Source organism: Mandrillus leucophaeus, unplaced genomic scaffold (assembly GCF_000951045.1).
Source record: "Mandrillus leucophaeus isolate KB7577 unplaced genomic scaffold, Mleu.le_1.0 Scaffold1110, whole genome shotgun sequence".
Lineage (NCBI taxonomy): Eukaryota > Metazoa > Chordata > Mammalia > Primates > Cercopithecidae > Mandrillus > Mandrillus leucophaeus.
The window spans coordinates 644,252-671,264 of NW_012099322.1; the positions used below are offsets into that span (position 1 = coordinate 644,252).

The window sequence follows — 27,013 nt, forward strand, 5'->3', positions numbered from 1 at the left end:
TTAGATTTCTGCTGTAGGCAATGAGCCAATTGGCCAGAAAATATCCAATTATTCCCTGCAGGTTCAAGGTGGATGGGGACTTCCACTGTTGTTTAGAGAAACCACTGAGTGGGTAAAATCCCAAACAGCAAAATCAAATGGGGATTCTGTACACTCGGGAGTGTCAACTCTGGACAAATTAGGTTGCACTTGATTGTAAGAAGCCAAGCGTTATTAAAATAGAATATAAACATTGACAGAAATGGACTGCTTCTAATCCCCACTGCCATTGGCCAGGGAGGCCTCTCTTCAGGTTTTCTGAATAGAACAAAATAAGAAGCCCATATTACCGCGGGAACGGCACTGTGATTAGGAGTCTTTCATGAGCTTCCATGAACGTCTAGGGCTTGGAAACTTCGTTTTCAAAATAAGGCTGTTGGATTAGACGATTTTCCCAACCCCTAACCCTCTGTGTTAATGAATGGGACTGACTCTATAATCATGTTCCTTGGACATTTCTGTGGAAACACTGAGCCATCATCAGGGAGGCCTTCATTCTGATGAAACAAAGCCAGTTGTGTCCATATGAGAACATTGGCCAGGGTGGAGAGATGGAGGCTGTGTTCAGGCCAGTCCATGCTGGGTCACCCATGTGGCCTGCTGCTTAGCAATTCCTAACCACCATCTTCCCTTCTCAGCCTCTTTTTTCATGCTAAGAGGCATAAATGAAATGATGATGCTAAAAATTTGAGCTCTTTTCGTGGAATTCTTGTGATATAGATATGTGCTGCATGTTCATTATCTCGCTGGTCTTCACCATGATAACTGGGGGGTAAGAATTATCAGCAGTTCACAGGTTAGGGACTTGAGACTGAAGTTTGGCTTCCCTGTTCCAGGTGGCAAAGCCTATGGGGTATTCACCTACCTGCTGCATGAAGGCAACATGGAGGGACTGTGGTGGATTATCTGCAAAGATGGCCAAAATTCTCTCATCCCTACAGGTATATACAAGGTAAGAACACCTTTGACCAGTGGAATGTGATGAAAATGCTGCCCAGCCAATTCTAGACAGGGCCTTAAGAGGTCTAGATGCTTCCACATTTGCTTTCTTGGGAGCTCTGAGTTATCATGTGAGAACCACCAGTCTGCCCCACCTGCACCCTAAGCTCATTACCCACAAGGCTGTGCAAAATAATAAGTCATTGTTGTTAGGACACAAAGTTTGGTAGTGGTTTCTTATGTAGTCACGGATAACTGAAGCAGGGATCTCAGCATCTTTTCTTCTCTGAACTAATGTTTAAAGTCAGGATGTAACATATTGTCTCCATATGACTTTGATGAACTAAATAAAGAATGCTAATACCAGATGCAGACACTGCCACTTCTGTTCTCTAAGACTAGGCATTGCTCTCTGATCAGAAGAGTCAGTCCTGGTGAGTTTAATGTGAGCCTCAGAATCCTACTCAACACAAAGTTCCAGAGAGAAGAGATTAGCAATGCCAATACCTTAGAGATGGTACTGGGTGTGGAATCCGTTCTCCCTTGACTAGGTGATCTCTAAGTTCCTTTCCAATTTTGACGTTTTCTGTTCTGATTTATCTTTTGGTGTTGTGCAGGTGTCAGGAGAAAAGAATAATGCCAATGTGTCTCTTTAATTCCTTTATCATTAAGTCATACCCTTTCCCAACTCCCAATCCAGTTTTCTTACGGCAATACCTTGGTTTTTGCTTTGTGGAGATGCCAGAGTCAGTCAAAACTAAGCTCACTGTCCTTGCTAATATTCTACCCCAGAGGAGAACTAAAGCTCAGCTATTCACCCCTACAGAAAGCCTGAATTTTGTAAATGTTCTGCTTAGAATGAGGAAGAAAGGTGAAGAATGAGGAGGATGAAGGGAGGAATGAGAGAGAGGTAAAGCCAACGAGCAGAGCAGACCTACATTTGCAGCATCTCCAAGTTTCTGCAACAGCTTTATGTTGTTGTTATGTTTTGTTTTAATAAAAGTAAATACCATTTTTTTCTTTACTGTTATATTCTTTTCATAAGAGCTCAGCTAAAGACAGATAATGCTGGAGTCAGCTTTTTCTAAGAATTAGTTTCTTCAAACTGGCCATAGAGATTTGGTAGAAGTCATGGGTTTTAATTGAATTTCTCCTAACGGTCTCCCAGGGATGGAAATATGACTGATACAGGCTGACTTTCCCTCTCCCCTTGGTGAAGCTGTATTGCCTCCCACAGAACAGACCGTTCTTTATGTTCTAACCGGGCTTTTCATAACTCCACTGGAGAGCTGTGCAAACCCTAGACTTGGCAAAGGCTTTTTTGTTTTCTGAAGCCAGACCAATTCTGGACCCAGTTCCTGCTTTCTAGGAAGAAATAGCACATGCATCTAGCCTCTTCCCTGATGAAAAAATACCTCACTCCTTTTTAGACAACTTCTCGTATTGATAATTTTATAGAAATATACTGTATGAGTGAAAGTCAGCATTTCCATTACACAGCAGCCTGCTAGAGCTGCTTCCAAGGGGCAGAGAGTCCTGTTGGCTGTTTGTCTGAGGTGATCTTCCTCTCTTAATCTGTCAGTCTAGACCTTGACAATGTTCCCCAAATACCGGCTCAAGCCCTTCCTTCTCCCAATAACTTTTCCATGGTCTCTGGACCTCCTTAGTCTGCAGTGCCACTCCTCCTGAGTTCCTGCACCACCTGCCTTCGACACCTAGTCTGTGTTGTAAGTATGAGTTTTCTTGTGGCTTCTTTTTCTCAAGGCAGGCTGGGTGTGGGGAGCTGTCTCTGCAGCATCTTCTGAATATAGATGCCATTTCTCACTTTTCTTTTCTCTGTACCCGCTGTAGTCCATTACAAATACTGGGCAATTGATAAATTCATGCTAAAAAGGATGACGATCAAGGTAGGGACAAGCTACGTAGATGAGGGAAGAGGTGCCACCCACACTGGGCACCACAGTCACTTTCCCGCTGTGGATCTAGGTTTCCATCTTGTTTTTTTTTTTTTTTTCCTTGTACTTATTTATTTATTGGTCAGATGACTTGATCTTTTTGGGCTGCATGACTCTGTCCTCTCATAGGGTTCAGCCTTGGAAACAGGATGATGTCATTAGAGTCCATCAGCCCACAGCCCTCCTTGGGTGGCGCTCTTTTTGGGGGGCTCTGCTCTCACGTGCTCCCTGTGCTGTGGACACATGTACACTCCCCACTTGCACAGATAGTGTGTCTTTCTGCAACCTCCCTGTTTACATGCTTCCCCAAGACTGGATTCTGCGGCGGGGATGAGCCACGCCCCCCAACTGGCTCTGACCTCCCCTGCGCCAGCTCTGCATGCCAGAAAGTCACGGTTCTGCTGCCAGATGTTTCTCTTCCTTTCTTTAGGTTGCTGCATGGCATACTAAAAATTATGGCTATAGGATACGTGCAACTGTTCAGTGACAAAGACCTGTGCAGCATCGACAGTACCGCCTAATGAGGTTTCACCATAACTAAGTATCACAACCAGTTTACAGACCAGAAAACTGAGACACAGGAAGGGTTGGTGACTTGAGCAAGGTGCATCAGCTGGTAAGTGCAGAGCTGCAAATTTGCCTGGCTCCCAAGCTCACATGGTTGCTAAGACATATGTCAAGTCTTTTCCCATTGCATTTTTAAACCCCTGGGAAACATAAGACACTATCTCAGATCTGGGTCGGAGAAAGGCGTGGAAGTTCAAGATGTGTACTCGGCTTTTCCAAAAACAACCCGAGAGCTCAATTCTCTTCTTTCCCCATGCAGCTGCTTCCCAGCACAACTGTCCATCTGTGTTCTATTGTTACATGTTTATTTCTTCCTTGTGAGCTTCTACAGTTCCTGCCTTTTATGGGATGTTCTTACTCTGGAAATACAGAATGGATTTACAGGGCTGGCAGAAGTGTGCTGTTGGTCATTTTCCCAGTGTTGTCATTATGAGGTGCATGGGACCAGCCAACAATTGGATTTTATGATCAATTACTACCAGGATGAATTGCTAATAGACATGTCATTAGAAACCAAAGGGAGATATTTCATAACAACTGTTTCTTGTCTTTGCTTTTCTCCTTTTTTGAACTTGACATAGGCCACCTAAGAGTTGGCTTAGGCCAACGTGCTTAGGGGGTCTGTTGTGTACAAAGTGCTTTCTCTGGAGTCTCCCTCTAAGGGTCAGGAGTCAGCAGTGACCACTGGAGGATGCTAGACACTGGATGGTAGATCATGTATACTGCATCTCACCACCGCAGGCACAACACGGGCTTAACAGATACAGTTGGTTCAAATTCTGCATCTACTCTTTACAGATTTTGTGGTGCTAGGTAAGTCTCCTACTTTTCTAAATTCTCAGTTTTCACATCTCTACAATGGAAACAACACTACTAATCTCAAACATTTTGTTGAGAAGATTAAACCAGACAGCATGGTTTCTGCGAGGCAGAAACCAAAGAAAGAAACCCTGGTGTCTGCTGCTCAAAGTGATCAAAATGGGGGTGTAGCAAGCCCCTGCTTTACACAGTGACAGGGAGCACAGCAATCCCCCGAGCATGTTGTGGTCAGCCAGCAGTGGGCAGGTGAAAAGCAGGAAAGGGGAACAGGAGTTCACGTGTTAGCAGCCAGCATTTGGGAAGCCTGGCTGGAAGAGATGGAGTCCCAGAGAGGGGATGGCCATTTAGGAATAGGAGCCTGAGATGAAGCAAAGGGGGATCAGCTTTTTCAACAACAAGAGCCCTGATGAGATGAGGGGCTTAGTCATGGAATAGGTTGGAGCTGCCCAGACGGCTGCATAGAAAACTCTCTCAACATCTAGGCACATGGCCTATCCCAAAGACTGTAGATTCTCTCTCATTGTTGGGGAAATTCCTTTTGCTGTCCTTGCAGGTGGATGACAATGAAAGCAGCTCTATTAGTTCATTCTCACACTGCTAATAAAGGCATACTTGAGACTGGGTAATTTATAAATGAAAAAAGTTTGATTGACTCACAGTTCAGCATGGCTGGGGAGGTCTCAGGAAACTTACGGTCATGGTGGACTGCTGGACATAGTGGACATGGTGCACATGGCAGCTGGGAGAAGAAGAATGAGAGCTGAGCAAAGCGGGAAACCCCTTATAAAACCATCATATCTTGTGAGAACTTGTCACAAGAACAGGACAGTGAAAACCGCCCCCATGATTCAATTATCTCCACCTGGCCCCTCCTGCCATGTGTGGGGATTGTAGGAACTACAATTCAAGATGAGATCTGGGTGGGAACACAGCCAAACCATATTAGCATCCATCTCTTGAGAACTTGGTCTAGCCAGACAGGAGGCTGAGCATTCTGCTTGTGTTTCTGTTTTCTGGAATTAACAATCCAGGGGAACCATTATATCACTGCCTCATTTTGTGGATGAAAAAAACTAAGGTTCAGAGAGGCTACATAAATTACTCAGGCTCCATGAAGGTCAGATCCACACACCCATCCTGGGGACCATTCCACGGCACAAACCCTCACTGGTGTCCCTGCAGCTAACTCAGGAAGCATCGTCGTTCTGGGTTCTAGAGGAAATGTGCTGGAGAGGGTGCCACCTTCCCTCCCCCAGTACCTGGAATGACAGTTCCTATAGCTTCTTCTTCCTTGTTCTTCAGTAAAAACCCCTCCAGAGATGTTAACGTAGGGGCTGAGAGTGAGTCAGACACATCCTACCACGGTCCCCCTTGACCTTGATAGCTCTGTCTCTTTTCCCTGCCTCCTATTGAATCAGGTGAGAGTTCAGTTGTTCTTGTTGTCTTTGAACAAACTTTATTTTTAAAGAAGCCTTAGGTTCACAGTGTAATTGAGTGGAAAGTATAGGGAGTTCCCATAGGCCCATTGTTCCCAAACACACACAGCCTCCCTTATTATCAAAGTCCCCCACTACAGTGGTACATTTGTTGCAACTGATGAGCCTACACTGACACATCACCAAAAGTCCCTAGTTTACATTAGGATTCACTCTTAGTGTTCTATATTCTGTGAATTTGGACAAATGTATAGTGATGTATATCCATCATTATAGTGTCATACAGAGTAGTTTCACTGCCCTGAAAATGCTTTTGCTCTGCCTATTTATTTTTTCTCCCCCAAACCCTGGGCAACCAATCACATTTTTATTATCTCCATAGTTGTGCCTTTTCTAGAATATCATACAATTGGGATCAGTCAGTATGTAGCCTTTTCAGAATGGCATCTTTACTGAGTAATATGCATTTAAGTTTCCTCTGTGTCTTTTCATGGCTTGATAGTTCGCTTTTTTTTTTCTTTAGTGCTGAACAATATTCCTTTTTCTGGATATGCCCTAAATTATTTGTTTATTTATCTACCGAAAGACATTTTGGTTGCTTCTAAGTTTTGGCTATCATGAATAAATCTGCTGTAAACATCTGTGTGCAGGTTACTAAGTGGACATAAATTTTCAACTCTTATGTGTAAATAGCAAAGCGTGTGATTGCTTTGCTGGATCATATGGGAAGAGTACATTTAGTTTTGTCAGGAACTGCTGAACTGGCTTTCAAAATGGCTGTACTTTTTGCATTTCCACCAGCAATAAATGAAAGTTCCTGTTGCTCCACATCCTCACCAGAATCTGGTGGTGTTAGTGTTTTGTGTACTCATAGTGTAGTGCATAGTGGTATCCCACTGTGGTTTTAATTTGCATCTTCCTGATGACATATGATGTTGAGCAACTTTTTGTATACACACTTTCCATCTGTTATATTTTCCTTGGTAAGATGTCTCTTAAGGTCTTTTCAGTTTGTTCATGTTTTATTGTTTAGTTTTAAGAGTTTTTTGTATGTTTTGGATAACAGCTCTTTGTAAGACATGGCTTGTGCAAATGTTTTTTCTGTTTTTGGTTTGTCTTCTCATGGTCTTGACAGTGCCTTTTATGAACATTTTTAATTTAAATAAAATTCAGCTTATTGACCAGGCTCAGTGGCTCACACCTGTAATCCTAGCACTTTGGGAGGCTGAGGCAGGTGGATCACCTGAGACCAGGTGATCAGGTTAACATGGTGAAACCCTGTCTCTATTAAATATTCAAAAAAATAGCCAGGTGTGGTGGTGGGCACCTGTAGTCCCAGCTACTCTGGAGGCTACAGCAGGAGAATCGTTTGAACCCAGGAGGTGTAGGCTGTAGTAAGCCGAGATCGTGCCACTGCACTTTAGCCTGGGCTGCAGAGTAAAGCATACATAAAAAAAAAAAAAAAAAAAGTTCAGCTTATAAATTATTTCTTTCATGAATTATGCCTTTGGTGTTGTATTTAAAAATTTACTGCTATACCTAAAGTTAGCTAAGTTTTCTCCTATGTTATCTTTTAGGACTTTTATATTTTTGTGCTTTACATCTAGGTTTATGGTCCATTCTGAGTCAGTTTTCTAGAAGGGTATCAGGTCTGTGTCTAGATTCAGTTTTGGCTTTAGGATGTCCAATTGTTCCAGTACTGTTTTTTGAAAATACTGTCTTTGCACCATTGTTTTGCCTTTGCTCCTCTGTCAAAGATTAGTTGACTATATTTATATTAGTCTATTTCTTGGTTCTGTATTCTGTTCAGTTGATCTATTTGTCTTTTTTCCACCAATGCTACACTATTTTGATTGTTGATTGTAGCTTTAGTCTTGAAGTTGATAGTGGCAGTTCTCAGATTTTGCATATCGAGGTGGCTATTCTGGGTCTTTTTTCTCTCCACATAAACTTTAGAATCATTTTGTCAATATCAAAAAATATGTCTATATCACTGGGATTTTGAATGGGATTTTGTTGAATCTATAGATCAAGTTGGAAAGAAATTAAAGCTTGAAAATATCAAATCTTTCTATTCCTGAACTTGGAATATCTCTTTGTTAATTTAATTCTTTAGTTTATTTGGGTTGAGTTTTAGTTTTTTCATATATATTGTTATAGACTGAATGTTTGTGCCACTCCTCCCCTCAAAATTTATATGTTGAAAGATCCCCACTATGATGGTGTTGGGAGGTGAATCCTTCAGCAGGCGATTGGGTCGTGAGGGCAAAGCCCTCAAAAATAGGACCAGGGTCTTCATAAAAGAAACTCTTTAAGAGCTCTCTTTCCCTTTCCATCATGTGAGAATACAGAAAGAAGCAGGCACTCTTGAGATGGCAAATCTGCCAGCATTTTGATCTCGGACTTCACAGCCTCCAAAATTATGAGAAATAATTTGTTGTCATTTATAAGCCACCTATTTTATGGTATTCTGTTATAGCAGCCTAAACTGCCTAAGATATAGATATTGTACATATTTTGTTAGGTTTATACCTAAGCATTTTATATTTCACTTATTCATCATTGGTATATAGGAGAGTTATTGACTTTTGTATATTAACCTTGCATCCTGCAACCTTGCTATAATTGCTTATTAGTTCCAGGAATTGCTTTGTTTAATCTTTCAGATTTTCTACAAAGACAATCATGTAATCTGCAAACAAAGACCGTTTCATTTCTTCCTTCCAAATATGTATATCTTTTTCTTTTCTTTTCTTACCTTATTGAATTAGTCAGGACTTCCAAAACAGTGTTGGAAAGCAGTGGAGAAGAAATATCCTTGCCTTCTTCCTGATTTTAGTGGAGAAGCTTCTTGTTTGTCACCATTAAGTATGATGTTAGGTATAGGTTTTTTTGTAGATGCTAGAATTCAGTTTGTACCTCTTCCATGCTAGCTCCCTCTTATCAATCTTGTTCCTTTTTAGAAATGTATCTAAGTTTTTCTACTGTTCTAGTCCTCCTCTAGCATTTCATCCACCTGGGCTCGCTCCCAGGTTCTCCCTATGTCATTAGTACAATGTAACTTCAGTGTTCACCAAATGGAGCTATTTAGCACTCAAGCCTTGCTGGCTCTGCTGTCACTGAATTGATGAGCCTGAGTTCTGTTCTGAGCCACACTGTGAAGGATGAGACTGTGTTCCATCCAGCCCATGCACAGTGTACTTACTGGTGATGTATATTTTTTAAAAATGGTAATCCATTGTGGATAAATGGGTCCTCACTGCTTACCAGAATATTTAATTAATCCAATCACCCCCTTCCCAATCTATGGGAGATGAATGGAAGGTTTCTGCACAGTGAAATCAAGTTCTCATTTATATGGCCATCTGTCCCTGTGATAGAGTGCCCTGTGAAGTCTATACAACTTTGGTGTCGCTGCTTGTTTTTTTTCAAAGTACCATGAGCAGAAGCCTACGGGAGGAAAAAGTAAGCGGTAAAACCCTTCTGTTCTGTTTGGTTTTCCTGTGTGTTAATCACAGAAGAGAAAAGTTATTCTTAGGATCTGCATGGGTACCTAGAGAATTGGAGATTATAAAAAAGTTGAAAATAATTTTTTCAGCTTTTTCACAGATGACGCCAATATTACACAGATTGTATCTACTGACATAAATTTACCAACTATACCTACCTTGACTTTAGAGATGTTGGGAACTCTTGGCTGTCTGGAAAAACCTTAAACCAGAGTTGTATCTACTGGATCTCAGTTCTTGAGCACTCTCCTCTTGAGTTTATTTTCTCAATAGTTTTCTTTTCCTTTTCGTTTTATTTATCTCTTTATTTATTTATTTTTTGGGGGGTGGGCAGTCTTACTCTGTTGCTTAGGCTGGAGGGCAAGTGGCACGATCTCGGCTTACTGCAACCTCCTCCTCCTGGGTTTAAGCAATTCTCCTGCCTCAGCCTCCAGAGTAGCTGGGACTACAGGCGTGTGCCACCACACCTGGTTAGTTGTTTTGTATTTTTGGTAGATGTAGACACAGGGTTTCACCATGTTGGCCAAGCTGGTCTAGAACTCCCGACCTCAGATAATTCACCTGCCTCAGCCTCCCAAAGAGCTGGGATTACAGGTGTGAGCCACCACACCCTGCCTTCTTTTTGTTTTAATTCATCATATATAGAGAGTCTATTTCTAAGGATATCTTCTTGCTGCATTAAAGTTTACAAGATGTTGCCATGGTTGCTTTCTCTCCCTTTCTCTCTCTCTCTCTCTTTCTCTCTCTCACACACACACACACGCGTGCACACACACACGGGGTAGTGTAAAAATAGTCTCTTAATCATATGGGTGCTTTTTCTGATATGATGAATGAATTAACCATGTTTTGTATTTCAATCATCCCCAAGAGTACTCAGCTCTTGGGGGCTCTGTGGCCCCAGAATTGGTTTGGTTAATAGCCCAACAATTTTCTTGAATAGCTCCATGAAAAAGCCCTGGAAAAGGTCAAAATTTTTTTCCCTATTAACACTTCAAAAAAGCCAATTAATTGACTCAAAGTGCCTCAGGGAGGAGAATCTTGTTCTCAATTATAACAAGCTCTGTTTTGAATAGAAATTTAAATCCTCCTTTCTACAGAAGCTTGAAGGTGAGGTAGCTCTCACAGATTCTTTTTTTCACAAGGCTGAAAATATAGATGAACTCAGTGAGATTCATCTGTGCAGGCCAGAGTCTGGTGGCTCACAGAGAGGGCCACGGGAGACTGAGCCAGGGACTTGTGAGAAAGAAAGTGGGAGACGGGAAGAGAGAAAGTGAGAAGGGAGGAAGAGAAAAGAGAGAGAAACCAACCACCATCTGACATTCAACCTTCTCCCAGCACCTTGCATACTATGATCTGCTTAACCATAAGCTGATCCCTGTGACACAAAGATTTAAGGCCCTTTGAAATGCATTCAGTGAACAGGAGAGGAGGATGTCTCTTGCATGTTATTGTACATCTTCCTGTTGGCAAGAGTGACCAGGCAACTCATTTGTGGCTTTATCTGCTTTTGTGCACCCAATAAATAGTATCCTACTTGAGACAACAAAAAACATTGATGAATCCCTACTTAATAAGGCCAGCTACTTGGGGAGAGGACAAAAAGCCTAGCATTTAGCATTTATTTTTTCAAAAGGAGATTTTGCTTTCTCTTCTCATTTTTTTTAAGTTGAAAAACAGAGAAAAGCCACACAGCGAGCGCCCCACCCCCACTCCTTTCGTTCTGGGCTTTTGTGTTTGGGGATTGGTTGGGGAGAGACTTAAAGTGAGAAGATCACAGCTTGTCTTGGGGCAGGGAGGGGGTGCTGGAGGTTGGCGTTAACCCTGTGAATGCCAGACAACTGACAGTTAAGCTCAAGACAGGGATCCTTTCTTTAGGATAGAGCTAACGTAGAGAGAGAGTTGTGAAGAGAACCCACATGTTCTGTCCATAGTAATTTTTAAAAGTAAAAATAGTGGCATTTCTGTTTCTAAAGTCAATATTTTATGACTATATAAAACTCAGGGAAGAAAACAGAAACAAATTACGTAACAGGAAAAAAAAAATACAATTCCAGTATCAATGGCAAGTGTTAATTATGGTTGTTAGTGTAATTATCATGGATTATTTTTGATAATATAACTTAGTGAACACTGTGCTAGGTGCTTTACCTAGTTAACCTATACTTCCTAAAACTGCCCTAGAATATAGGTATTATTTTCTCCATTTGACTGATGAAAAAATATTTTATATATGTAATCCTAATTTCCCTTTTTTGTGACTACTTAAGTACTTAGGTTATATTTATGCAATCTTATTTTTATTCCACTTAACAAAGTGAGAAACTCCATATTTTCTCACACCACATTTTTAAATGACTGCATAACCCTATATGTTATATGGTCACTTAAATCTAAATGATGCCCTACCTGAGATGAATCTCATGATTTATGTAGCCATTTCTCTGTGTTTAGATGTTTATGTAATGCAAAAGTTTTCTTTTGTAAATGAGAAAATGGTATTTTGGATCTCTTTTGTGCATTTCTAATTATTCCTTTAAGCCAGGTTTCCAGAAGTTTCCCAGTCGTTGAGCGTTTCTGAGACTCTTGATGCATATGCCAAGTAGTTATGGAGAAAGACATAGCAGCTTACCTGTATAGGCATCCTTGTGTGAAAAGAAGACCCAGGCACTCTCACCACCTTGAACAGAAGCCTTTTGCTAAGGTGGTAGCTACACGTCCAAGCCTATTACGTGGCATGCATTTTGCCTTCTGCAGCCCAGTAAAGGTACATAAACACCGTTAGCCAATTTGAAAAAAACAAAAACAAAAATGTTGATGTCTAACTGGTTATTATTTCCTAGCAAGTGTTCTGCAAGTTGGGTATGTTGTTCCTGTAGTTTCACATTTTTTAAGTATTGTAATTTTTTAAAAAAAATTATATCCTTTAAGGTGAGCAGTAAATGTGTTGCTATTTCCCCAAAAGGAAGTTGAGGTATACACAATGCTTATTTGGTTTACTCAGTATCATCCTAAATGTATGCACTGATGTTTAGGAGTTTGCAGTTCACCTGCAAACCTCAGCAATCCAAGCTCTCCTGGATGACCATCACTTACCTAGAAAAGAACAATGACAGGTACATTTCCAAAATTATCTTCCTTGTTGAACAACCCACGTAGGAACATCATGCTTCCGTAGGTCTGGAGTGATCTAGAAATTGTGGGTGGAGTGAAAATATGCTTGTCCATGTTGATAACATCAGGAAGCTTTTGGGAAGCCATGGTGGATCTTGGGAAGCCACTAAGGGGCTCTTTTCTATAGAATACAGCTTCCAGAAGAAGGAGTTGATTTTTTTGTAAATAGGGTCTTAGAAGGCAAATGAAGGGAAAGACAAGGAAAACGGGCTTCCTCTGTAGCAGCTAGGTTGTCAGAAAAGATACCTTATGGCCGGTGTTTTAGTCTGACCTGGTTTGTATGCCTCACAAAACATCTGGGTATGTTGTTTTCTAGGACCTGTTTTGCTGATCCGGGACTGTTCTCCAGCACTAACTCTAAATAATCCCTTCTGTTAGAGTCCACTTTCTGGAACTTGTTGTGAGTATTGTGAATTGTTCTCCAACCTCTATTCTAGTTGTCTCATTTCCATTGAGACTAGTGCGGCAGCAAAAGCACTTGCTTGAGATTCTGTGTTCCAGTTTCAACTTTAGCAACCCACTTTCCTTTTGGCCTCAGTTTTCAACATTTCTCAAACGTGGTCAGTTGTGTGAGTTGGTTGTTAAAAGTTCCAGGTACGCTTCCTTGTTCTCAAGGCCCGTTTTCCAGGAAAATCTGAGTCATGATGCTGGGGAGGACACTTAAGTACATCAGTCAATCAGATGATTATTAAATTTAGGAAACAGGAGATCAACTAGATTAACTGGATTAAAATGCAGAATCCCAGGCCCAGTCCAGACCTACTGAACCCACATCTGCTCTTTAACAAGAGCCCCATGTGATGTGTAGACAGAAAACTTTGTGAAGCACAGGGCTAGACCATCTCTAAGGTCATCTGCAGGTGAGAAACACAGCAATTCTGAGGTTTCCTTCAATTTTCTAATGTTATTTCCAGCTCTTTCCCCTCTCTTCATTCCTTGATATGCTGAGGAAAACTTTCTCTGTGATAGGCAGAGTAGGTGTCTTGTTCTGTGAATTTCTAATGTCTCTGCAAGGGCTTCATATGTTGAAAGAAGTTGGAACTCAGGGGGTTAAATGCAAAACACATTACCATAGGACAGCTGCCACGGCATCACATTCTAAAATCTGATAAATGAAAAATGGGCATGGTATCAAATTTAATCACATTTGTATTCAGATGTTGTTGAGAGCAGACACTGATTTATGAACTAGCAACAGACACCAGATTTCCTGCCTATGTTATATACATATGAATGGGTGGACGGATGGATAGATAAACAGACAGTGAAATTACGTTGCAAATTACATGGCACCAGACCTGTTTATAACCTAGATCTCATCAAACCAATATTAAAAACTACTACAGATATATATTTTTTTCCTGGGCAGTAGCTGGTTGTCTTACTTTTACCCTGAAAAACAGACTTCTTTCAAAGGATTCTCTTTCTTAATTTGTGCAGCATTGAAAATGCTTCCGCTTTGGTCAGTAGATAGGATTATCATATTTGTATACCGAAAAATGTTCTTTATGAGATGGAAAAGGATAAAGGGATGTTCAAATCATTGCTACATTCTGTTGCACACCCTCCCACTCCCCCACAACTCCATTATAATATCAACAGTGCAAGGAGCCACTATACATATCGGGGACTCCACACCAAGATCTAGGCTTTTAGAGGAGCTGTGAGGGGCTGAGGTGAAAGAGAAGAACATTCAACATGGATTAATAATAAAAAAGATAAGCAACTTTACTCTCAGTTAAGCAAAGCAGGGAGACCTAGGTTCAGCGTTTCTTGATATTTACAGTTTTGAAGGCAAATCACTTGGCTGATGAGGCTCTGTATTTTGGGACAGATATTGCTTAATATCACTGGAGACATCTAGCCATCTTTGCATCTTTACCACGCCTTTTTCTTGTAGAGACTTCTTGTATTTGGCAAATTTAATCAAATTTTATTTATCTTTCAAAGTCACGTAGGTACATTCACTCAATTTCAACCAATATTTCTCAAGACTGTGTTATGCTGTGCACAAGAGACACAGAAATAGATGAACCATGATTTGTCTTCTTTTTTTTCCTTTAACAAAAAAAAGAAGAAGAAGCTTTATCTGTGGACAAGTCAGATAGACATAGATGATTTCAGTATAATTAGGAGGAATCCCTGAGCTCAGCCCATGGAGCTGGACTAGCTTAGAGGAGGAGTACCTGATTCACACTGGGAAGGTGTCGGCACAGGATTCCTGGAAGGGGAAACACTGAATGGAATTCTGAAGGATGCGATACCTCTTACGTGTCTTTTAAGATACAGGATGGTGGGTGTTCTTAACGGAGAAATAGGAGAAAAGGGCTTCCTGGTGTGAGAAACCATGGAGATTAGAAAGAGCGTGATAATCAGAGGACAGTTCACAGCTGTGGTATGACTGGGATAAAACCATCCATCCTCCAGATGCCAAGAGGCAGGCACAACAGTCATTGTCCTGTAGCCTTCATTCCTTGGGGAAAAGACCACAATGGTCATCACCTGAACAAATGGACTGGGGAGACGTGGAAGTAAAAGAAAGGGAATGATGAAGAAGAAATATCAGAGACCCAGTAGCAATGGAACCTCAATTGCCACAGTGGATTTCAGAAGAAGGACCCAGATTTGAGTATTTTCAGCTCTAGGTGCTGAAGATGTTCATGATCAAATAGACATGGTAGTTGAGGGAAAGAGGGTTTTGGGAAGCCCTTCTCCTTGGAATTCTAGGTAAGTGATGATGCTATTTGCTAAGAGAAGACATGCAGAAGAAGGAGCTCGTATTGTCTTTATTTTGATTTTATTTTGGTGGAATTGAGAAGACAATGTTTTATTACTGTGGAGGTGGAAATAATGTCAACTTAAACCTCCCCTCCCCTAAGGAGCTCTTCCTAACAATCTGGGCTGGAAAGAGTGTGCTCCTTTAGGAAACAGAGCATGTGGTCCTTTAGGAAACAGAGCTTGTATTACCCATTGAGAATCCATTATTACTTTGAATTTTTAGTTTTGTTTTCATGTGTTGCTTTATCTTCTTAATTAAATTATCTCTTCCAGGGAGAGGACGTCTTATTCTTGTTGGATCATGCACAGTGCCTGAAACATTCTGTTGAGTGTAGAAAGTATTGGTGAATGTTTGTTAACTGATTTGTTGAATTTTTTTTTTCACCGAACACATTCCCAAGAAACAGCCAAACCTAGAGTTAGGAAACCATCTGGCAAGAACTGTTCACGAGAATGCTTCTTAGCCTCCACATCTTAAAGGTCTTAAAATAGCTAACATTTATCGTACATTTTACTATATGCCAGGTATTATGCTAAGCCCATTATATATGTTACCTCATGTAATTAATCTTCAAAACAATCTCGTGTCATAAACGCTACAAATACTTTGATTTTAAAACTGAGGAAAATGAGATTCAGGGAGATTGTCATTTTATTTGCAGTCAGTAAGTTGCAGATGTAAGATTCAAAACCAGACTTCACATCTACCGACTTCAATGACCCTGATATTTGTTCACAGAGAACATTTAACATAACTGTCTTCATCATCTCCTTCTCTACCATTAAAATCTGTGGGTAAGTCTCTTGCTTTTCCAATCTTCATTGCTTTTCTAGTCTTTGAAATATTATACAAAGTCAAGAAATGCAAGAGACTTACTCATAGCTGTCCGTCCAGAGCTAGAGTCAGAATTAGCATCTAGATCTTGAGATAGGGAACTTCTTACTCTACCATGTTGGTTTTAAGACAAATCTGTCGAGGCAAACTTTTTGCTGGGCACTGCAGAAAGAAAGAAACCGAGGGTCTGCTATTTGTCTCCAGAGGCCTTACAAACTGGTAGAAGACGCATAACAGAAGAGCTTATGAAGTTAAAGATGACAGCATAGCAGCCCTGGTGAGATCCTTTTAGACATAACATGGTAGGAAGGACTGTTTGACAAAGTGAATGGCTGTCTTTCAGAAAATACAGGGAGGTGTGATGTACCCATCATCACAAGCAGGTGGAATCCTTAGAGAGTCGGATTTCATCTATATATCACCTATTATATGTAGTTATTGATGGATAAATACTTCAACAACTAAAGGCACAAAGAGAGCAGGTGGGCATAGGAGTTGGTCAACATCTCACTGCTATTGTTTTTTCAAGCTGAAGCTAGAGAAGAAGATTCCTAAGATCCAGGAGGAAATGATCATAGTGAGTAAGAGGGTGCAAATTTGGAAGGTTGGACTTGATGACCTCTCCAGCGTTAAGTGTGAATGATTCTTTCCAGGGATTTGGCTTGTTGCCAGAGACCTTGGCCACCTACTATTTTGTTGCTTTGCTGATTAGCAAATTTTCTCGGAAACATTTCTCACATTCATGAGCCCCCTTCCTGGGGTAGGTGGACCCAGAAAATGTTTTCTCCCATTTTAGTTGGCCATGTGTTTGAAACTCAGATGGACCTAAGTCTTTCAGTATCATTGTCACTACTGTGTGTCTATCCATAAAAAGAAGGTGTAGGCTCACGCCTGTAATCCCAGAACTTTGGGAGGCGGAGGTGGGTGGATCACGAGGTCAGGAGTTCGAGACCAGCCTGGCCAACATGGCGAAATCCCGTATCTACTAAAAATATAAAAATTAGCCAGGAGTAGTGGTGCACGCCTGTAATCCCAGCTACTCGGGAGGCTGAGGCAGGAGAATCACTTGAACCCGGGATGCAGACGTTGCAGTGAGCCGAGATCACTGCACTCTAGTCTGGGCGACAGAGCAAGACTCCATCTCAAAAAAGAAAAAAAAAAGAAGGTGTAAGACTCTCTGTAGTATCATGAAATTAGCCATTTGGGATTGCAAAAAGTTTCCTCTTTCAATTGGAGAGAAATAGTTTAGATTAGATGGTGGAGCCCCTACCACATCTCCCAAAATTTAAATTATAACATGAACAGTAATTTAGGTTTGATTTTAATATTTTGTCATTCTTAAACCTAATAAAAGCCACATCTTTCTAAAGACCCTCCTAATTTTTATTATGGACAGTTCACAAAGACATTATTGGTGATTCCATGTTGAGTCATGAAAAATCAACCTTGAGCCAAGCAGAGTGGAGAGTCATACTGGCCATTCCTGGGACCATCAAAAATGACAGGACTCACACAAAAGGCAAAACCTTTAAGAGGTGTTTTAAACATCATATGGGCCAAAGAGAAGCTGGATTTCCTACTGGAGTCAGCTGTAACACACGTGTGACGAAATTGGGCTGTGAGGACAAGGCAGTGAGCAGAGAGGACAGCAGTCCTTATGGGATCAAGCTCTAAGGTGAGGTTGCAGGATCTGAAGGCCAGCTCCCCTGCTTAATCACTATGTGGCTTTCGGCAAGTCATTTCACTTCTGAATGATTCATATTGGAAGTAAAATATATGACTGGTTAAAATAGTTTCTAACTTTATTATGGGGATTAAATGGACCAATATACTCAAAGCTTTTCAGAAAGAGTCTGGTGCAAAGTAAGCACTTAGAAAAATGTTAGCTTTTATTATAATAGAAACTATTAATATAATAATTATTCCTGGGTGTAAAATTAGGGAAAATCATTAGAATAGAAAGGCAGAAAGAAACAAGAATCAGAAGAGGAACAAGAGAGATTTCAAGGAAGGGGAAAGGATGTTTGGGAGATGCTACTTTTTCCCTAGATTGGTATCCAAGCTAGATTTTAAAATCTTGAGATAGGGCCTTGTCTTTTATGATGGGCAGGATTTCTTTGCTCTCAGCATTGATAAAATGAGGCATGATCAGTGGCTGGTTGAATGATGTATAGCTCCAGCTGAAATCAAGATCATTGTGTGCTGACCTCTGAACTTGGTAAGATTGCAATGATTACTCTTATTCCACTCAGAGGCTCCTTAGTGTCAAGCCATGGTTGTCCCTGTTTTGATGAGTATTCACCACCTGGTTGTGTGTGACCTGGCTTCTGGTTATAACCATACCAGCCTGCTTGACTTCCTATAGCATACTGCCATCAGACACTGCTCTCCCATCTTCTGCAACATGAGAGAAGTTTTCACAATTGGGGCATGAGGGGCAGTGCTAGTGGCTACAACATTTTATCTCAAATCAGGGGTTCTGCAAACCGCCCCTGGTTAATTTACTCCAGAGTCTAATGTAAGAAGGTATCTGAGTAGCACACAATTGCATATATAATTGCGTTCCAGCATTCTTTTATAATTTTCCTCAATATCATCCAGGTATCCTAGATACATTTGGAGAATTCACCTGAGCTACAGGATGTGGTAGGATTTGGTGAGCAGGTGGTAATTCTTACAGAACCCCTCACATGTTCATGCACAGAACTTCCCCAGCACACTCCCAGGTAGGACCACCTCCCTCTTCATTGTGCAAAGATTCACCACTGGTTCCAGCCTTCTCTGTGCACTTTGAAGATATGCATCAAGTTTTATTCATCTCTGATTTTCTAGCCTCTGCAGACTACCTGGTGTGCAAGAGGCTTCGTAAGTAATAAATAAAGAGAAAACATTAAAGCAACATTAAAGGAAGAGGGTTAACCAGACTACAGATTTGAGACCTCCATCTCACAGGGCCAACAGTCATGTTGATGTTTTCATGCTTTCTTGGATATAAAAGTCACATTACACTTTGCCTCTCAGTGACCGTGTACAAAGGTTCATTTATAATTAATAGACTAAGTCTTTAATAAAGCAAACCAAATGTCATCTTTCCTTTTTTCTGCAATATGAAGTCATTATTTCCACTGGATGAAAGCACTTTTGACCTATAAAGATAAAAAAAGTGAGATGTTAGGTGACTTCAGTGTATAAAAATACTGTTTCTTGTTACCAATAATATATACTCAACCATCGTCTTCATCTTTATCATGGTCTCTGGGGCAAACTGAATCTGAGTTAGCAGGGTTTAATGAAAGTTGTTCTGAACATCTGGGTCATTGTAGAGACACATATTGAAAATTGAGACACTTCATATTTCAACAGATATTCTAGAAGAAACCTATTTTCTCTCATTCATTTATGAGTCCAAGGAGAGGAACAGTTCTTTGTTCGTCCCTCCATCCATGATATCATGGTCCATGCCTGAACCTCACCTAATGCCTACTGTATGTTTTACCAATGTTGAAGGAGTACCAAGAAGCATTAACATCATGAGTCCCAAAACTCATATAATGCCCCCACCTGGCCTCTTTTTTTTTTTTTTTTTGAGTCCTGGGCTCCTTGGCCACTAGCTACAATATACTCTTCTCCAAGTCACTCCCCTTTGGAAGTCATTGTTATTTCTAACAGTGGAGACTTTCACTAGATGGGAATTGAAGTCCTCTCAGCTTCATCTATAATGCTATGAATGCTATGAGTCTATCTGGACTGGCATATTAGGAATTTTGTGGTCTTCTGGGCAATGCACTTAATAGAGTTACTGTTAGACAAAAATTTCCCAATATGGTAAAATTTGATGGTCACAAAGATTTGAATACTGCTACGTATTTTCTTAAAGGAAGGTAGAAATAAAACCTACTTGTGAATCTATTGAAAAACTTAAAGTTCCTTGAACTATTTTGTTGTGCGAAAGCTTATCTATAAGTTCTAAGGAAGAAAGAAATTCAATTGAAATAAGACTTGTGTTTGGGGGAAAAAAGGAAAATTTTGTTTTTTTTCTTCTTCTGAACTTATACTAGAGATAACACAGGTGCAAAGAATGTTTTGTAGAATAAGAGACTCCTTGAGCTTACAGGATCTTTGAATATAACTCTCAACATTTTTTACTGTCTCGAGCTTTTTGAAATGGATGAAGCCAAAATCCTTACTATGCATACATATCTCCCAGAACATTTTTTTCAGGATGTTAGGATCTTCCTGGACCTCTCAAATTAGTGATATTAATACTTATAGTCAAGATCCTGCATCTAGCTTTGCCAGTGACTGTAGTCACAGACAAATTACTTTCTCTGTTTGGTTTTTTTCATTTATAAAGCAAAATTATTGTATGAGATGATTCATTCACCCTCTCTAGGTAAAGTTTTCCATTTTTCTATTATTTAAGCTGAATATGCCGTGATTAGAGAATTCCCCTGCAGGATAATTGAACAAGAGAGCACAGAAAGCACATTGATGCTTCCCTACCATGCCCACCTCAACCGACTCTCCATTTCACTCAGTTACATTGCAGTTTATCATGGCTCAGTAACATGAGGAAAATATGGGGTAGTAAGATTTTATTAAAGTTATTATGAAGATTTGCCTCATTGGAGGCTTCAAGAAGTACCAGTAGGAATTAGAAAGATACAAAATAGAAAATGACTTGCTTAACTGTATGTATTTCTGAGAACTGGATGTAATAAATTTTGCATCTTCCTAGGAGACAGGAAAAATGTCTAATTCTGTGAAATTCAGGGTGTGGACCAGAAGGATAATTTGTTTTATGCATCCTGTGAGCACAAGTGATGTTGGAACTCAGCTAGAAATAAGAGTCTTTAGGGAATGGGGAAGTCCTATATGCATAAGTTTTGAAATTCAGATGGAAGAGTCTTATTTTAAAAAGACTTTGCATGAGCCAAATGTATAAAGTTGCAACTTTATTCAACTCAACCGGAGATCCTCTGAGATGAAGCCAGCAAACCCCATCCATGTGACCTTGGCTGGCTTTGAATGGCCCCATGCGGTCCATTGACCTTCTTCAGGAAAACGAGCCACTGGAGACAGGAAAAGGAAGAGAATATTCCTCCAAACAATGAATACTTACATTTTCTCAGCTTTCTAGAGTAGGGTGGGATTCGAGGGGTAGAATTTCTCTGCTCATTTTTAAGGGCATTTTTTGGTTTGTTTTTAAGGAATCATTTTTTTCCCTTCTCCAATTTGAAAATAAATTAAAGCAAAACAAGGGAGGAGAGATGACAAGATTCTCATTCACTTGTTTACCCTTTATTCCCTCTATCAACTACTTTTTGACTATTTAGTGGGAAGCAAGAGAAATATAGTAGTAAATACAAAGCAGTGAGGAAAACTTATAATAACCTTATCCACTTGGATATCATGTAAGCCTGTAATCATTTAAATTAGCCAGTAGGGGAAAAACTTCTGAAAGAAGTGAGCTGTTCTTAGATTTGATGTAGAAGTAGGTGTCAGCTGCTGGATGAAGGAGAAGAAAGGGCATTCTAGTTGTGTAAATGGCCTGTATAAAGGCCAATGAGCAAGGAACAGCAAATATTGAAGCAAAACTGGAGAGAATGGTGCATGGAGGTGATGAGACCAGAGTAGAGTCTGTCCACAAAGCCATGCGCTAGGATGGAGAGTATGCACGGGACACTCAAGCTAGGGTGTATGAGAGGAGACAGGAGAAGAAGAGGTCTCTGGTGAATTTACATCAGGGCTGAAACACGATTAGGTATGCTGTTTAGAAAGATCATTTATGCAACGGTTTCTCAGATATATTTGGTGATATGAGACTCAGAGGGAGGGGGCAAGCTAGAAGGCTGTGGCTGATAATGTGTGAGCCATATGACTAGGGCCTGGACTTGGGCGGTGGCAGTGACATTGTTGCAATAAATAGAGAAAGCAAGTCTCAGGGGATTTTAGGTAGTAGGAGGTAGGGCATAATAATGAAACATAATGGTGAAAGAAGAGTAGGCGGTGGCAGGCAATGCTCAGAAGTATTGATGGATACATGGCAAGTTCAGAAAAAATTCAATTGATGCTGACAGTGATAGATGCCTAACAGGAAGATGCATTAACATGGAGGCAGAGAAACCTTAGTCTTCATCTATCACCACTCTAGGAGACATGAACCGTGTCCTGTATGTACGACTGCATTTCACTGTGGGAAGGCAAGCACAACTGCTTTCCATGATGGGCATCTGGTCCTGGAGTCCTAGATTGAACAAAGGTTAGTTTTAGCTCCTAGACTATTGGCTTGGCCACCACACATTGAATCTCATAAGTACAGTTATTATGTCTTGTTCATCCCTTTACATTCATGCTGGTCATGTTCTTGATATATCAGATCTATTCAATAAATGTTTACTTAATGAATACATTAAGTATGCTCTTAGACCTGCCGTGCTGAACCAGGGATCTATTGACTCCATTATTGCACTAGAGTATGGTTTTTCTATAAAACTTGACATGTGTTTCAAAGTTATCTTTGAAAACTTGGTGACTCACCCTTATCTTCATGACTCATCTTCATCGTCCCTGTCAGACCTTCATACAAATGAATAAAATTTGCTTTGAGAGCCAGCACTTTCTCTCCTATGCTCATGTTATCTTTTCCCATATCCCAAGTTTTATTCCTTCTTGAAGGCTCTATTATAATAGTTTCTCTTGCTATACTTCATCCAGAGTCTTTGTCCTTCATTGCCATATGTAGAGATGAATGATTGACAACATTTAAAAATGATACATTTTACTGACAAAGTTGGGATTTTCACCAATGTCTATGCCCAAAATAGAAGACATCTCTTTCTCCTCTAGGCATCCACGATACTTAATACTAGCCTCTGCTCCTTCCAAATGTTGAACTTCTCCAGGGCTGGAACTGAATCATGTTTATCACTTTAATCTTAAGAACTTGATAAATACATTCTTGCTGAATGAATAATTGAATTACAACCTGCAGCCAGCAGTTTGAGAGGTCATGTTTTGAGATCTGTGACCTTCCCTGGTCTCCTAGAGTCATATTACCTTGTCTCTGTCTTCATCATTTCTATCATCTCTGTTTCTCTTTCTCATATATATCTCTGAATATATATTTAAATTTTTATTATATTATTTAATCAATTTATACTTATAAAATTTGGCCTAATGCATATTTTCTCAACTATCTTCCTACACATCCACCCTTGGATCATCTAAAAATAACGAATGTCCCTTTAACTTACGATGTGAAGAGGAGGGAGCACAGGGCCCAGGGTCCGGGGCCTGCGTGGTTGTCCTGGCCTGGAATGTCTCAGCTGTGTGGCTTTGGGCAAGTCATTTGGATGACCGGTTATGGCAGTGGTGGTTGTGAAGGCAGTCGTGATGATGAGACTTAAATTTCTGTCTGACTCCCAAAATAATTCCCGGGATTTGATAGGGGAATAATTCCTGAATGAGAAAAGATATTTCTTGAACACTTCGGTGTCCCAGGACTTCCCCACCATGAGTTTATCTTAGCCCTGGGGCAACACCATGCCCAGATGTGAAATGCAAGCAAGTCTGGCACTGGGAGACGTCCAAATACTCTTGACTTCCGAGAATGTGGGTATTTGGTGGCAGGAGAGTTTGTCTTTGGAACATGAGATTCTTCTATGTCTCCTCCTGTCCTGACCCCTGTGAATCTGGAAGACTGTGGAGTTTATTTTCAGTCCTGGGGCTTCTAAGTCCTGCTGTCCTGGTCAGGCTCAAATTCCACAGAACAATGAATCCATTTTGCAGCATAGGAAAAGACCCACATACCCGGCCTTCATTTCACTACATGTGTTTCTGTTGGGATTGACCACAATCAGAATGTGCTGGACAAAGGGAGCCGGAGTCTTCCTGGCCTTTTATAAATGGTAGCGCAGCAGCTGCTCTTGGAAGGATCAACAACTTAACAATATCCAGCATGACAACTTCCAAAACCTCACGTGTGTGAGGAGCAGCGATGAGCAGGGAGGCAACAGACGTTAGTAGCCACAGCAGGAAGACCAGGTTGCAAGGGACAGGGGAATATGGTGGTGGGCGTGGAAGCCAGGACACCCTCACCCCTGGTTGCACAGCATGTCCATAGTGTGGGCGAAACCTGCAGAGGCGGGGCTCCACTGCCGCAACAGCCCCAAGTCCTTCCCCTCTGTTCCTCCACATTCAGCCAAAGGATTTCTTGGGAAAAAATTCCACAGAGATAACCAGAGCAAAGTGTTAGTGGCAGAGGAATGCGATCAAGCTGTTCCTGTTCTCCTTCATTAAACGGTGCCTTACACTTGTTGGGACAATCCTCCAATAACAGACCTTTTGTAGCTAAAGCAATGAGGGAGATGAATGTATCTAGAGGCTCAAAGCGCCATTCATGGACGAAAAGGAGCTTCCTTGCCTGGAAAGACCTGATGTCCTTTTCATGTTTTCTTTAAGCTTCACCGTGTGCATCTTAGCACCAATCTAACTTATTTAGCACCAGATGAATCATGACATACCAATGCTGGGTGAAAATACACAAGATACTTAATATGTTATTTCCAAAGGAAAGGAGTTCACCAATATCTTTTGCTCCTTGCCCTCTGAACAAATATTTTATTGTTTTGTTTTTGCCTTCCTTTGTGTGGAGACTGGGGTCTTGCTATGTTGCCTAGGCTAGTCTCTAACTCCTGGGCTCAAGCTATCCTCCTGCTTCTGCCTCCTTAAGTGCTGGGATTATAGTCGTGAGCCACCCTGCACAGCCTGAACAAATATTTTCATTGAAGTCATGCACATTTCTGCAGATCTGATGTATTTCCAGGATATCACTTAGTCTTTTTGGACTCAAAGCCAGAACTGCAAATTCAGTCGGAAGGAGCCCTGGATTCATGGTCAGAATGCCAGAATTCTAGCTGTGTTTCTAATTTAGCCAGCAGTGTGACTTAGAGCAAAACATATAACCTCTGGTGGATTTTAAAAGCTAGATAATAGACTAGATAGTGTAAATGTCTTTTCACCTTTTAGAGTTTGTATGGCCCCATTAAAATTTGTGAAGTTTTATTGTTTGTCTATTTATTTGTTTTGTTTTTTAGAAAAGTTGCTAAAACTGCTGTGAGATTCTGGCTAAGAAAGTTTCATGAGTTTTACAGAAAAATGTGAATGGAAGACAGAACTAGATACAAATTTGAATGGTAATCTAAATAAAAGGCATTTTTCATTTTAATGCTTTATTTATTCGTGTCATGGAGGGAATACAGGAAGAAAAAGCAAGCATTTAAATGTATATAAAATTCAGATTTTTCCAAAATATGAACTATATTACTAATAGCCAATCCTTGGAATTTTGGTGTGCTTGTATTCATCATCCACGTCTAAAATAATCCCTATTCAATCAATAAAACTCCAAATTACCAGTTTTAGTGTAAGTGAGTTTATTTTTATATAACTTTTTAAAAACCTGGAGATTTTTATCATATGCACAACTGGTACAAATGGTGACTTGAAAATGTTTGTAGATGTTTTCATTATTTTGAAAAGGAAAAACAAAACAAAACAAAAAAAACTGAGAGTTGAATTTAGTAAAGGAAGATGAAAATTTTCTCCCAAGAACTACAATCAGAGAAGAGATTTTGAACCAATAGTTTTGGAAGAAATGAGGTGAAGAAGAAGACCAGAATCTGTGCACTTCTCTCTGGTTTTTGAGAAATGTGCCCATGGAAGTAATGTGATTTGGTACAAAGATATCACAGGCAGAAGAAGGCCACATCCCAGGAATAGGGTGGAGGTTTGAGAAATAACCCTCCAAGCTATGAAAAGTTTAAATCCTCACTTTTTAAGATCATTCTTACCATTTACAGCTGATTCTCTGCGTCTCTGGGATTATGGTAACAACTGGCATGTGTGATGAAGACATTAGAGAAATAGTTTTAAAACTATTGGTATTAGCTGGAGAACCAGTCAGATAACATATGAGTTAAAAACTATGTAAGTAGAGATATTGTTTACATCACCTCAAAACAAAGGGCAAAATGGGAATTGTGAAGAAAACTATTCTAAATAATTTTAATAAGCAAGACTATAAATGGAAATTAATAACATAATGCTCATCAATAATATTTTATTTAATTAATTAGGTAATTAAATATAAATAAATATATATATATTTTTTGTGTATATATATATATATTTTTTTTTTTTGAGACAGTCTTGCTCTGTCACCCAGGCCTGGAGTGCAGTGGAGCAATCTCAGCTCACTGCAGCCTCCGCCTCCCGGGTTCAAGTGATTCTCATGCCTCAGACTCCCGAGTAGCTGGGATTACAGGTGCGTGCCACCACACCTGGCTAATTTTTGTATTTTTAGTAGAGGTGAGATTTAGCCATTTTGGCCAGACTGCTCTTGAACTCCTGACCTCAGTTGATTGACCCGCCTTGGCCTCCCAAAGTGCTGGGATTACAGATGTGAGCCACAGTGCCAGGCTTATTTATTTTAGAGACAGGGTCTTGCCCCATCATCCAGGCTGCAGTGCAGTGGTGCAATCATAGCTCTGCAATCTCCAAATTCTGGGCTCAAGCAATCCCATCTGCCTCAGCCTCTCCAGCAGTTAGGACAACAGGCATGCACTACTAGGCAAAGCTAATTTTTTTTTCAATAGATACGGGATCTCACTATGTTGTTCAGGCTAATGTCAAACTCCTGGCCTCCCAAAGTGTTGAGCTAACAGATGTGCAAGCCACCACGCCCAGCCAATATTATTTTAAAAGTAATACAACTCCTCTGCTTTTATCTTTGTTTAGTACTACATCTTTGTTGTTTCTGTAAACATAATAAAACATAATGGACTTATATAAGGTCACTCATACATTCTCCAACACTATTTTACAAAGAAAGTCTGCAAATTAATTTACTATGGAAATTTTGGCTAGACTAAATGAGGGACTGTTTCCATTCTGTCACCC

The 27,013-nt window shown here is 40.3% G+C and overlaps 2 long non-coding RNA genes across 2 annotated transcripts; both read left to right on the top strand.

The window, feature by feature from the left end:
* The first annotated feature begins 573 nt into the window (after positions 1-573).
* On the top strand, positions 574-1,992 carry LOC105549221. The gene is made up of 2 exons (XR_001007516.1): positions 574-991; positions 1,717-1,992. It is a non-coding gene; the product is annotated as an uncharacterized LOC105549221 (long non-coding RNA).
* Positions 1,993-17,607: 15,615 nt separating this feature from the next.
* LOC105549227 lies at positions 17,608-25,276 on the top strand. Its single transcript, XR_001007517.1, has 3 exons — positions 17,608-17,726; positions 18,653-18,697; positions 25,150-25,276. It is a non-coding gene; the product is annotated as an uncharacterized LOC105549227 (long non-coding RNA).
* The last annotated feature ends 1,737 nt before the right edge of the window (positions 25,277-27,013 follow it).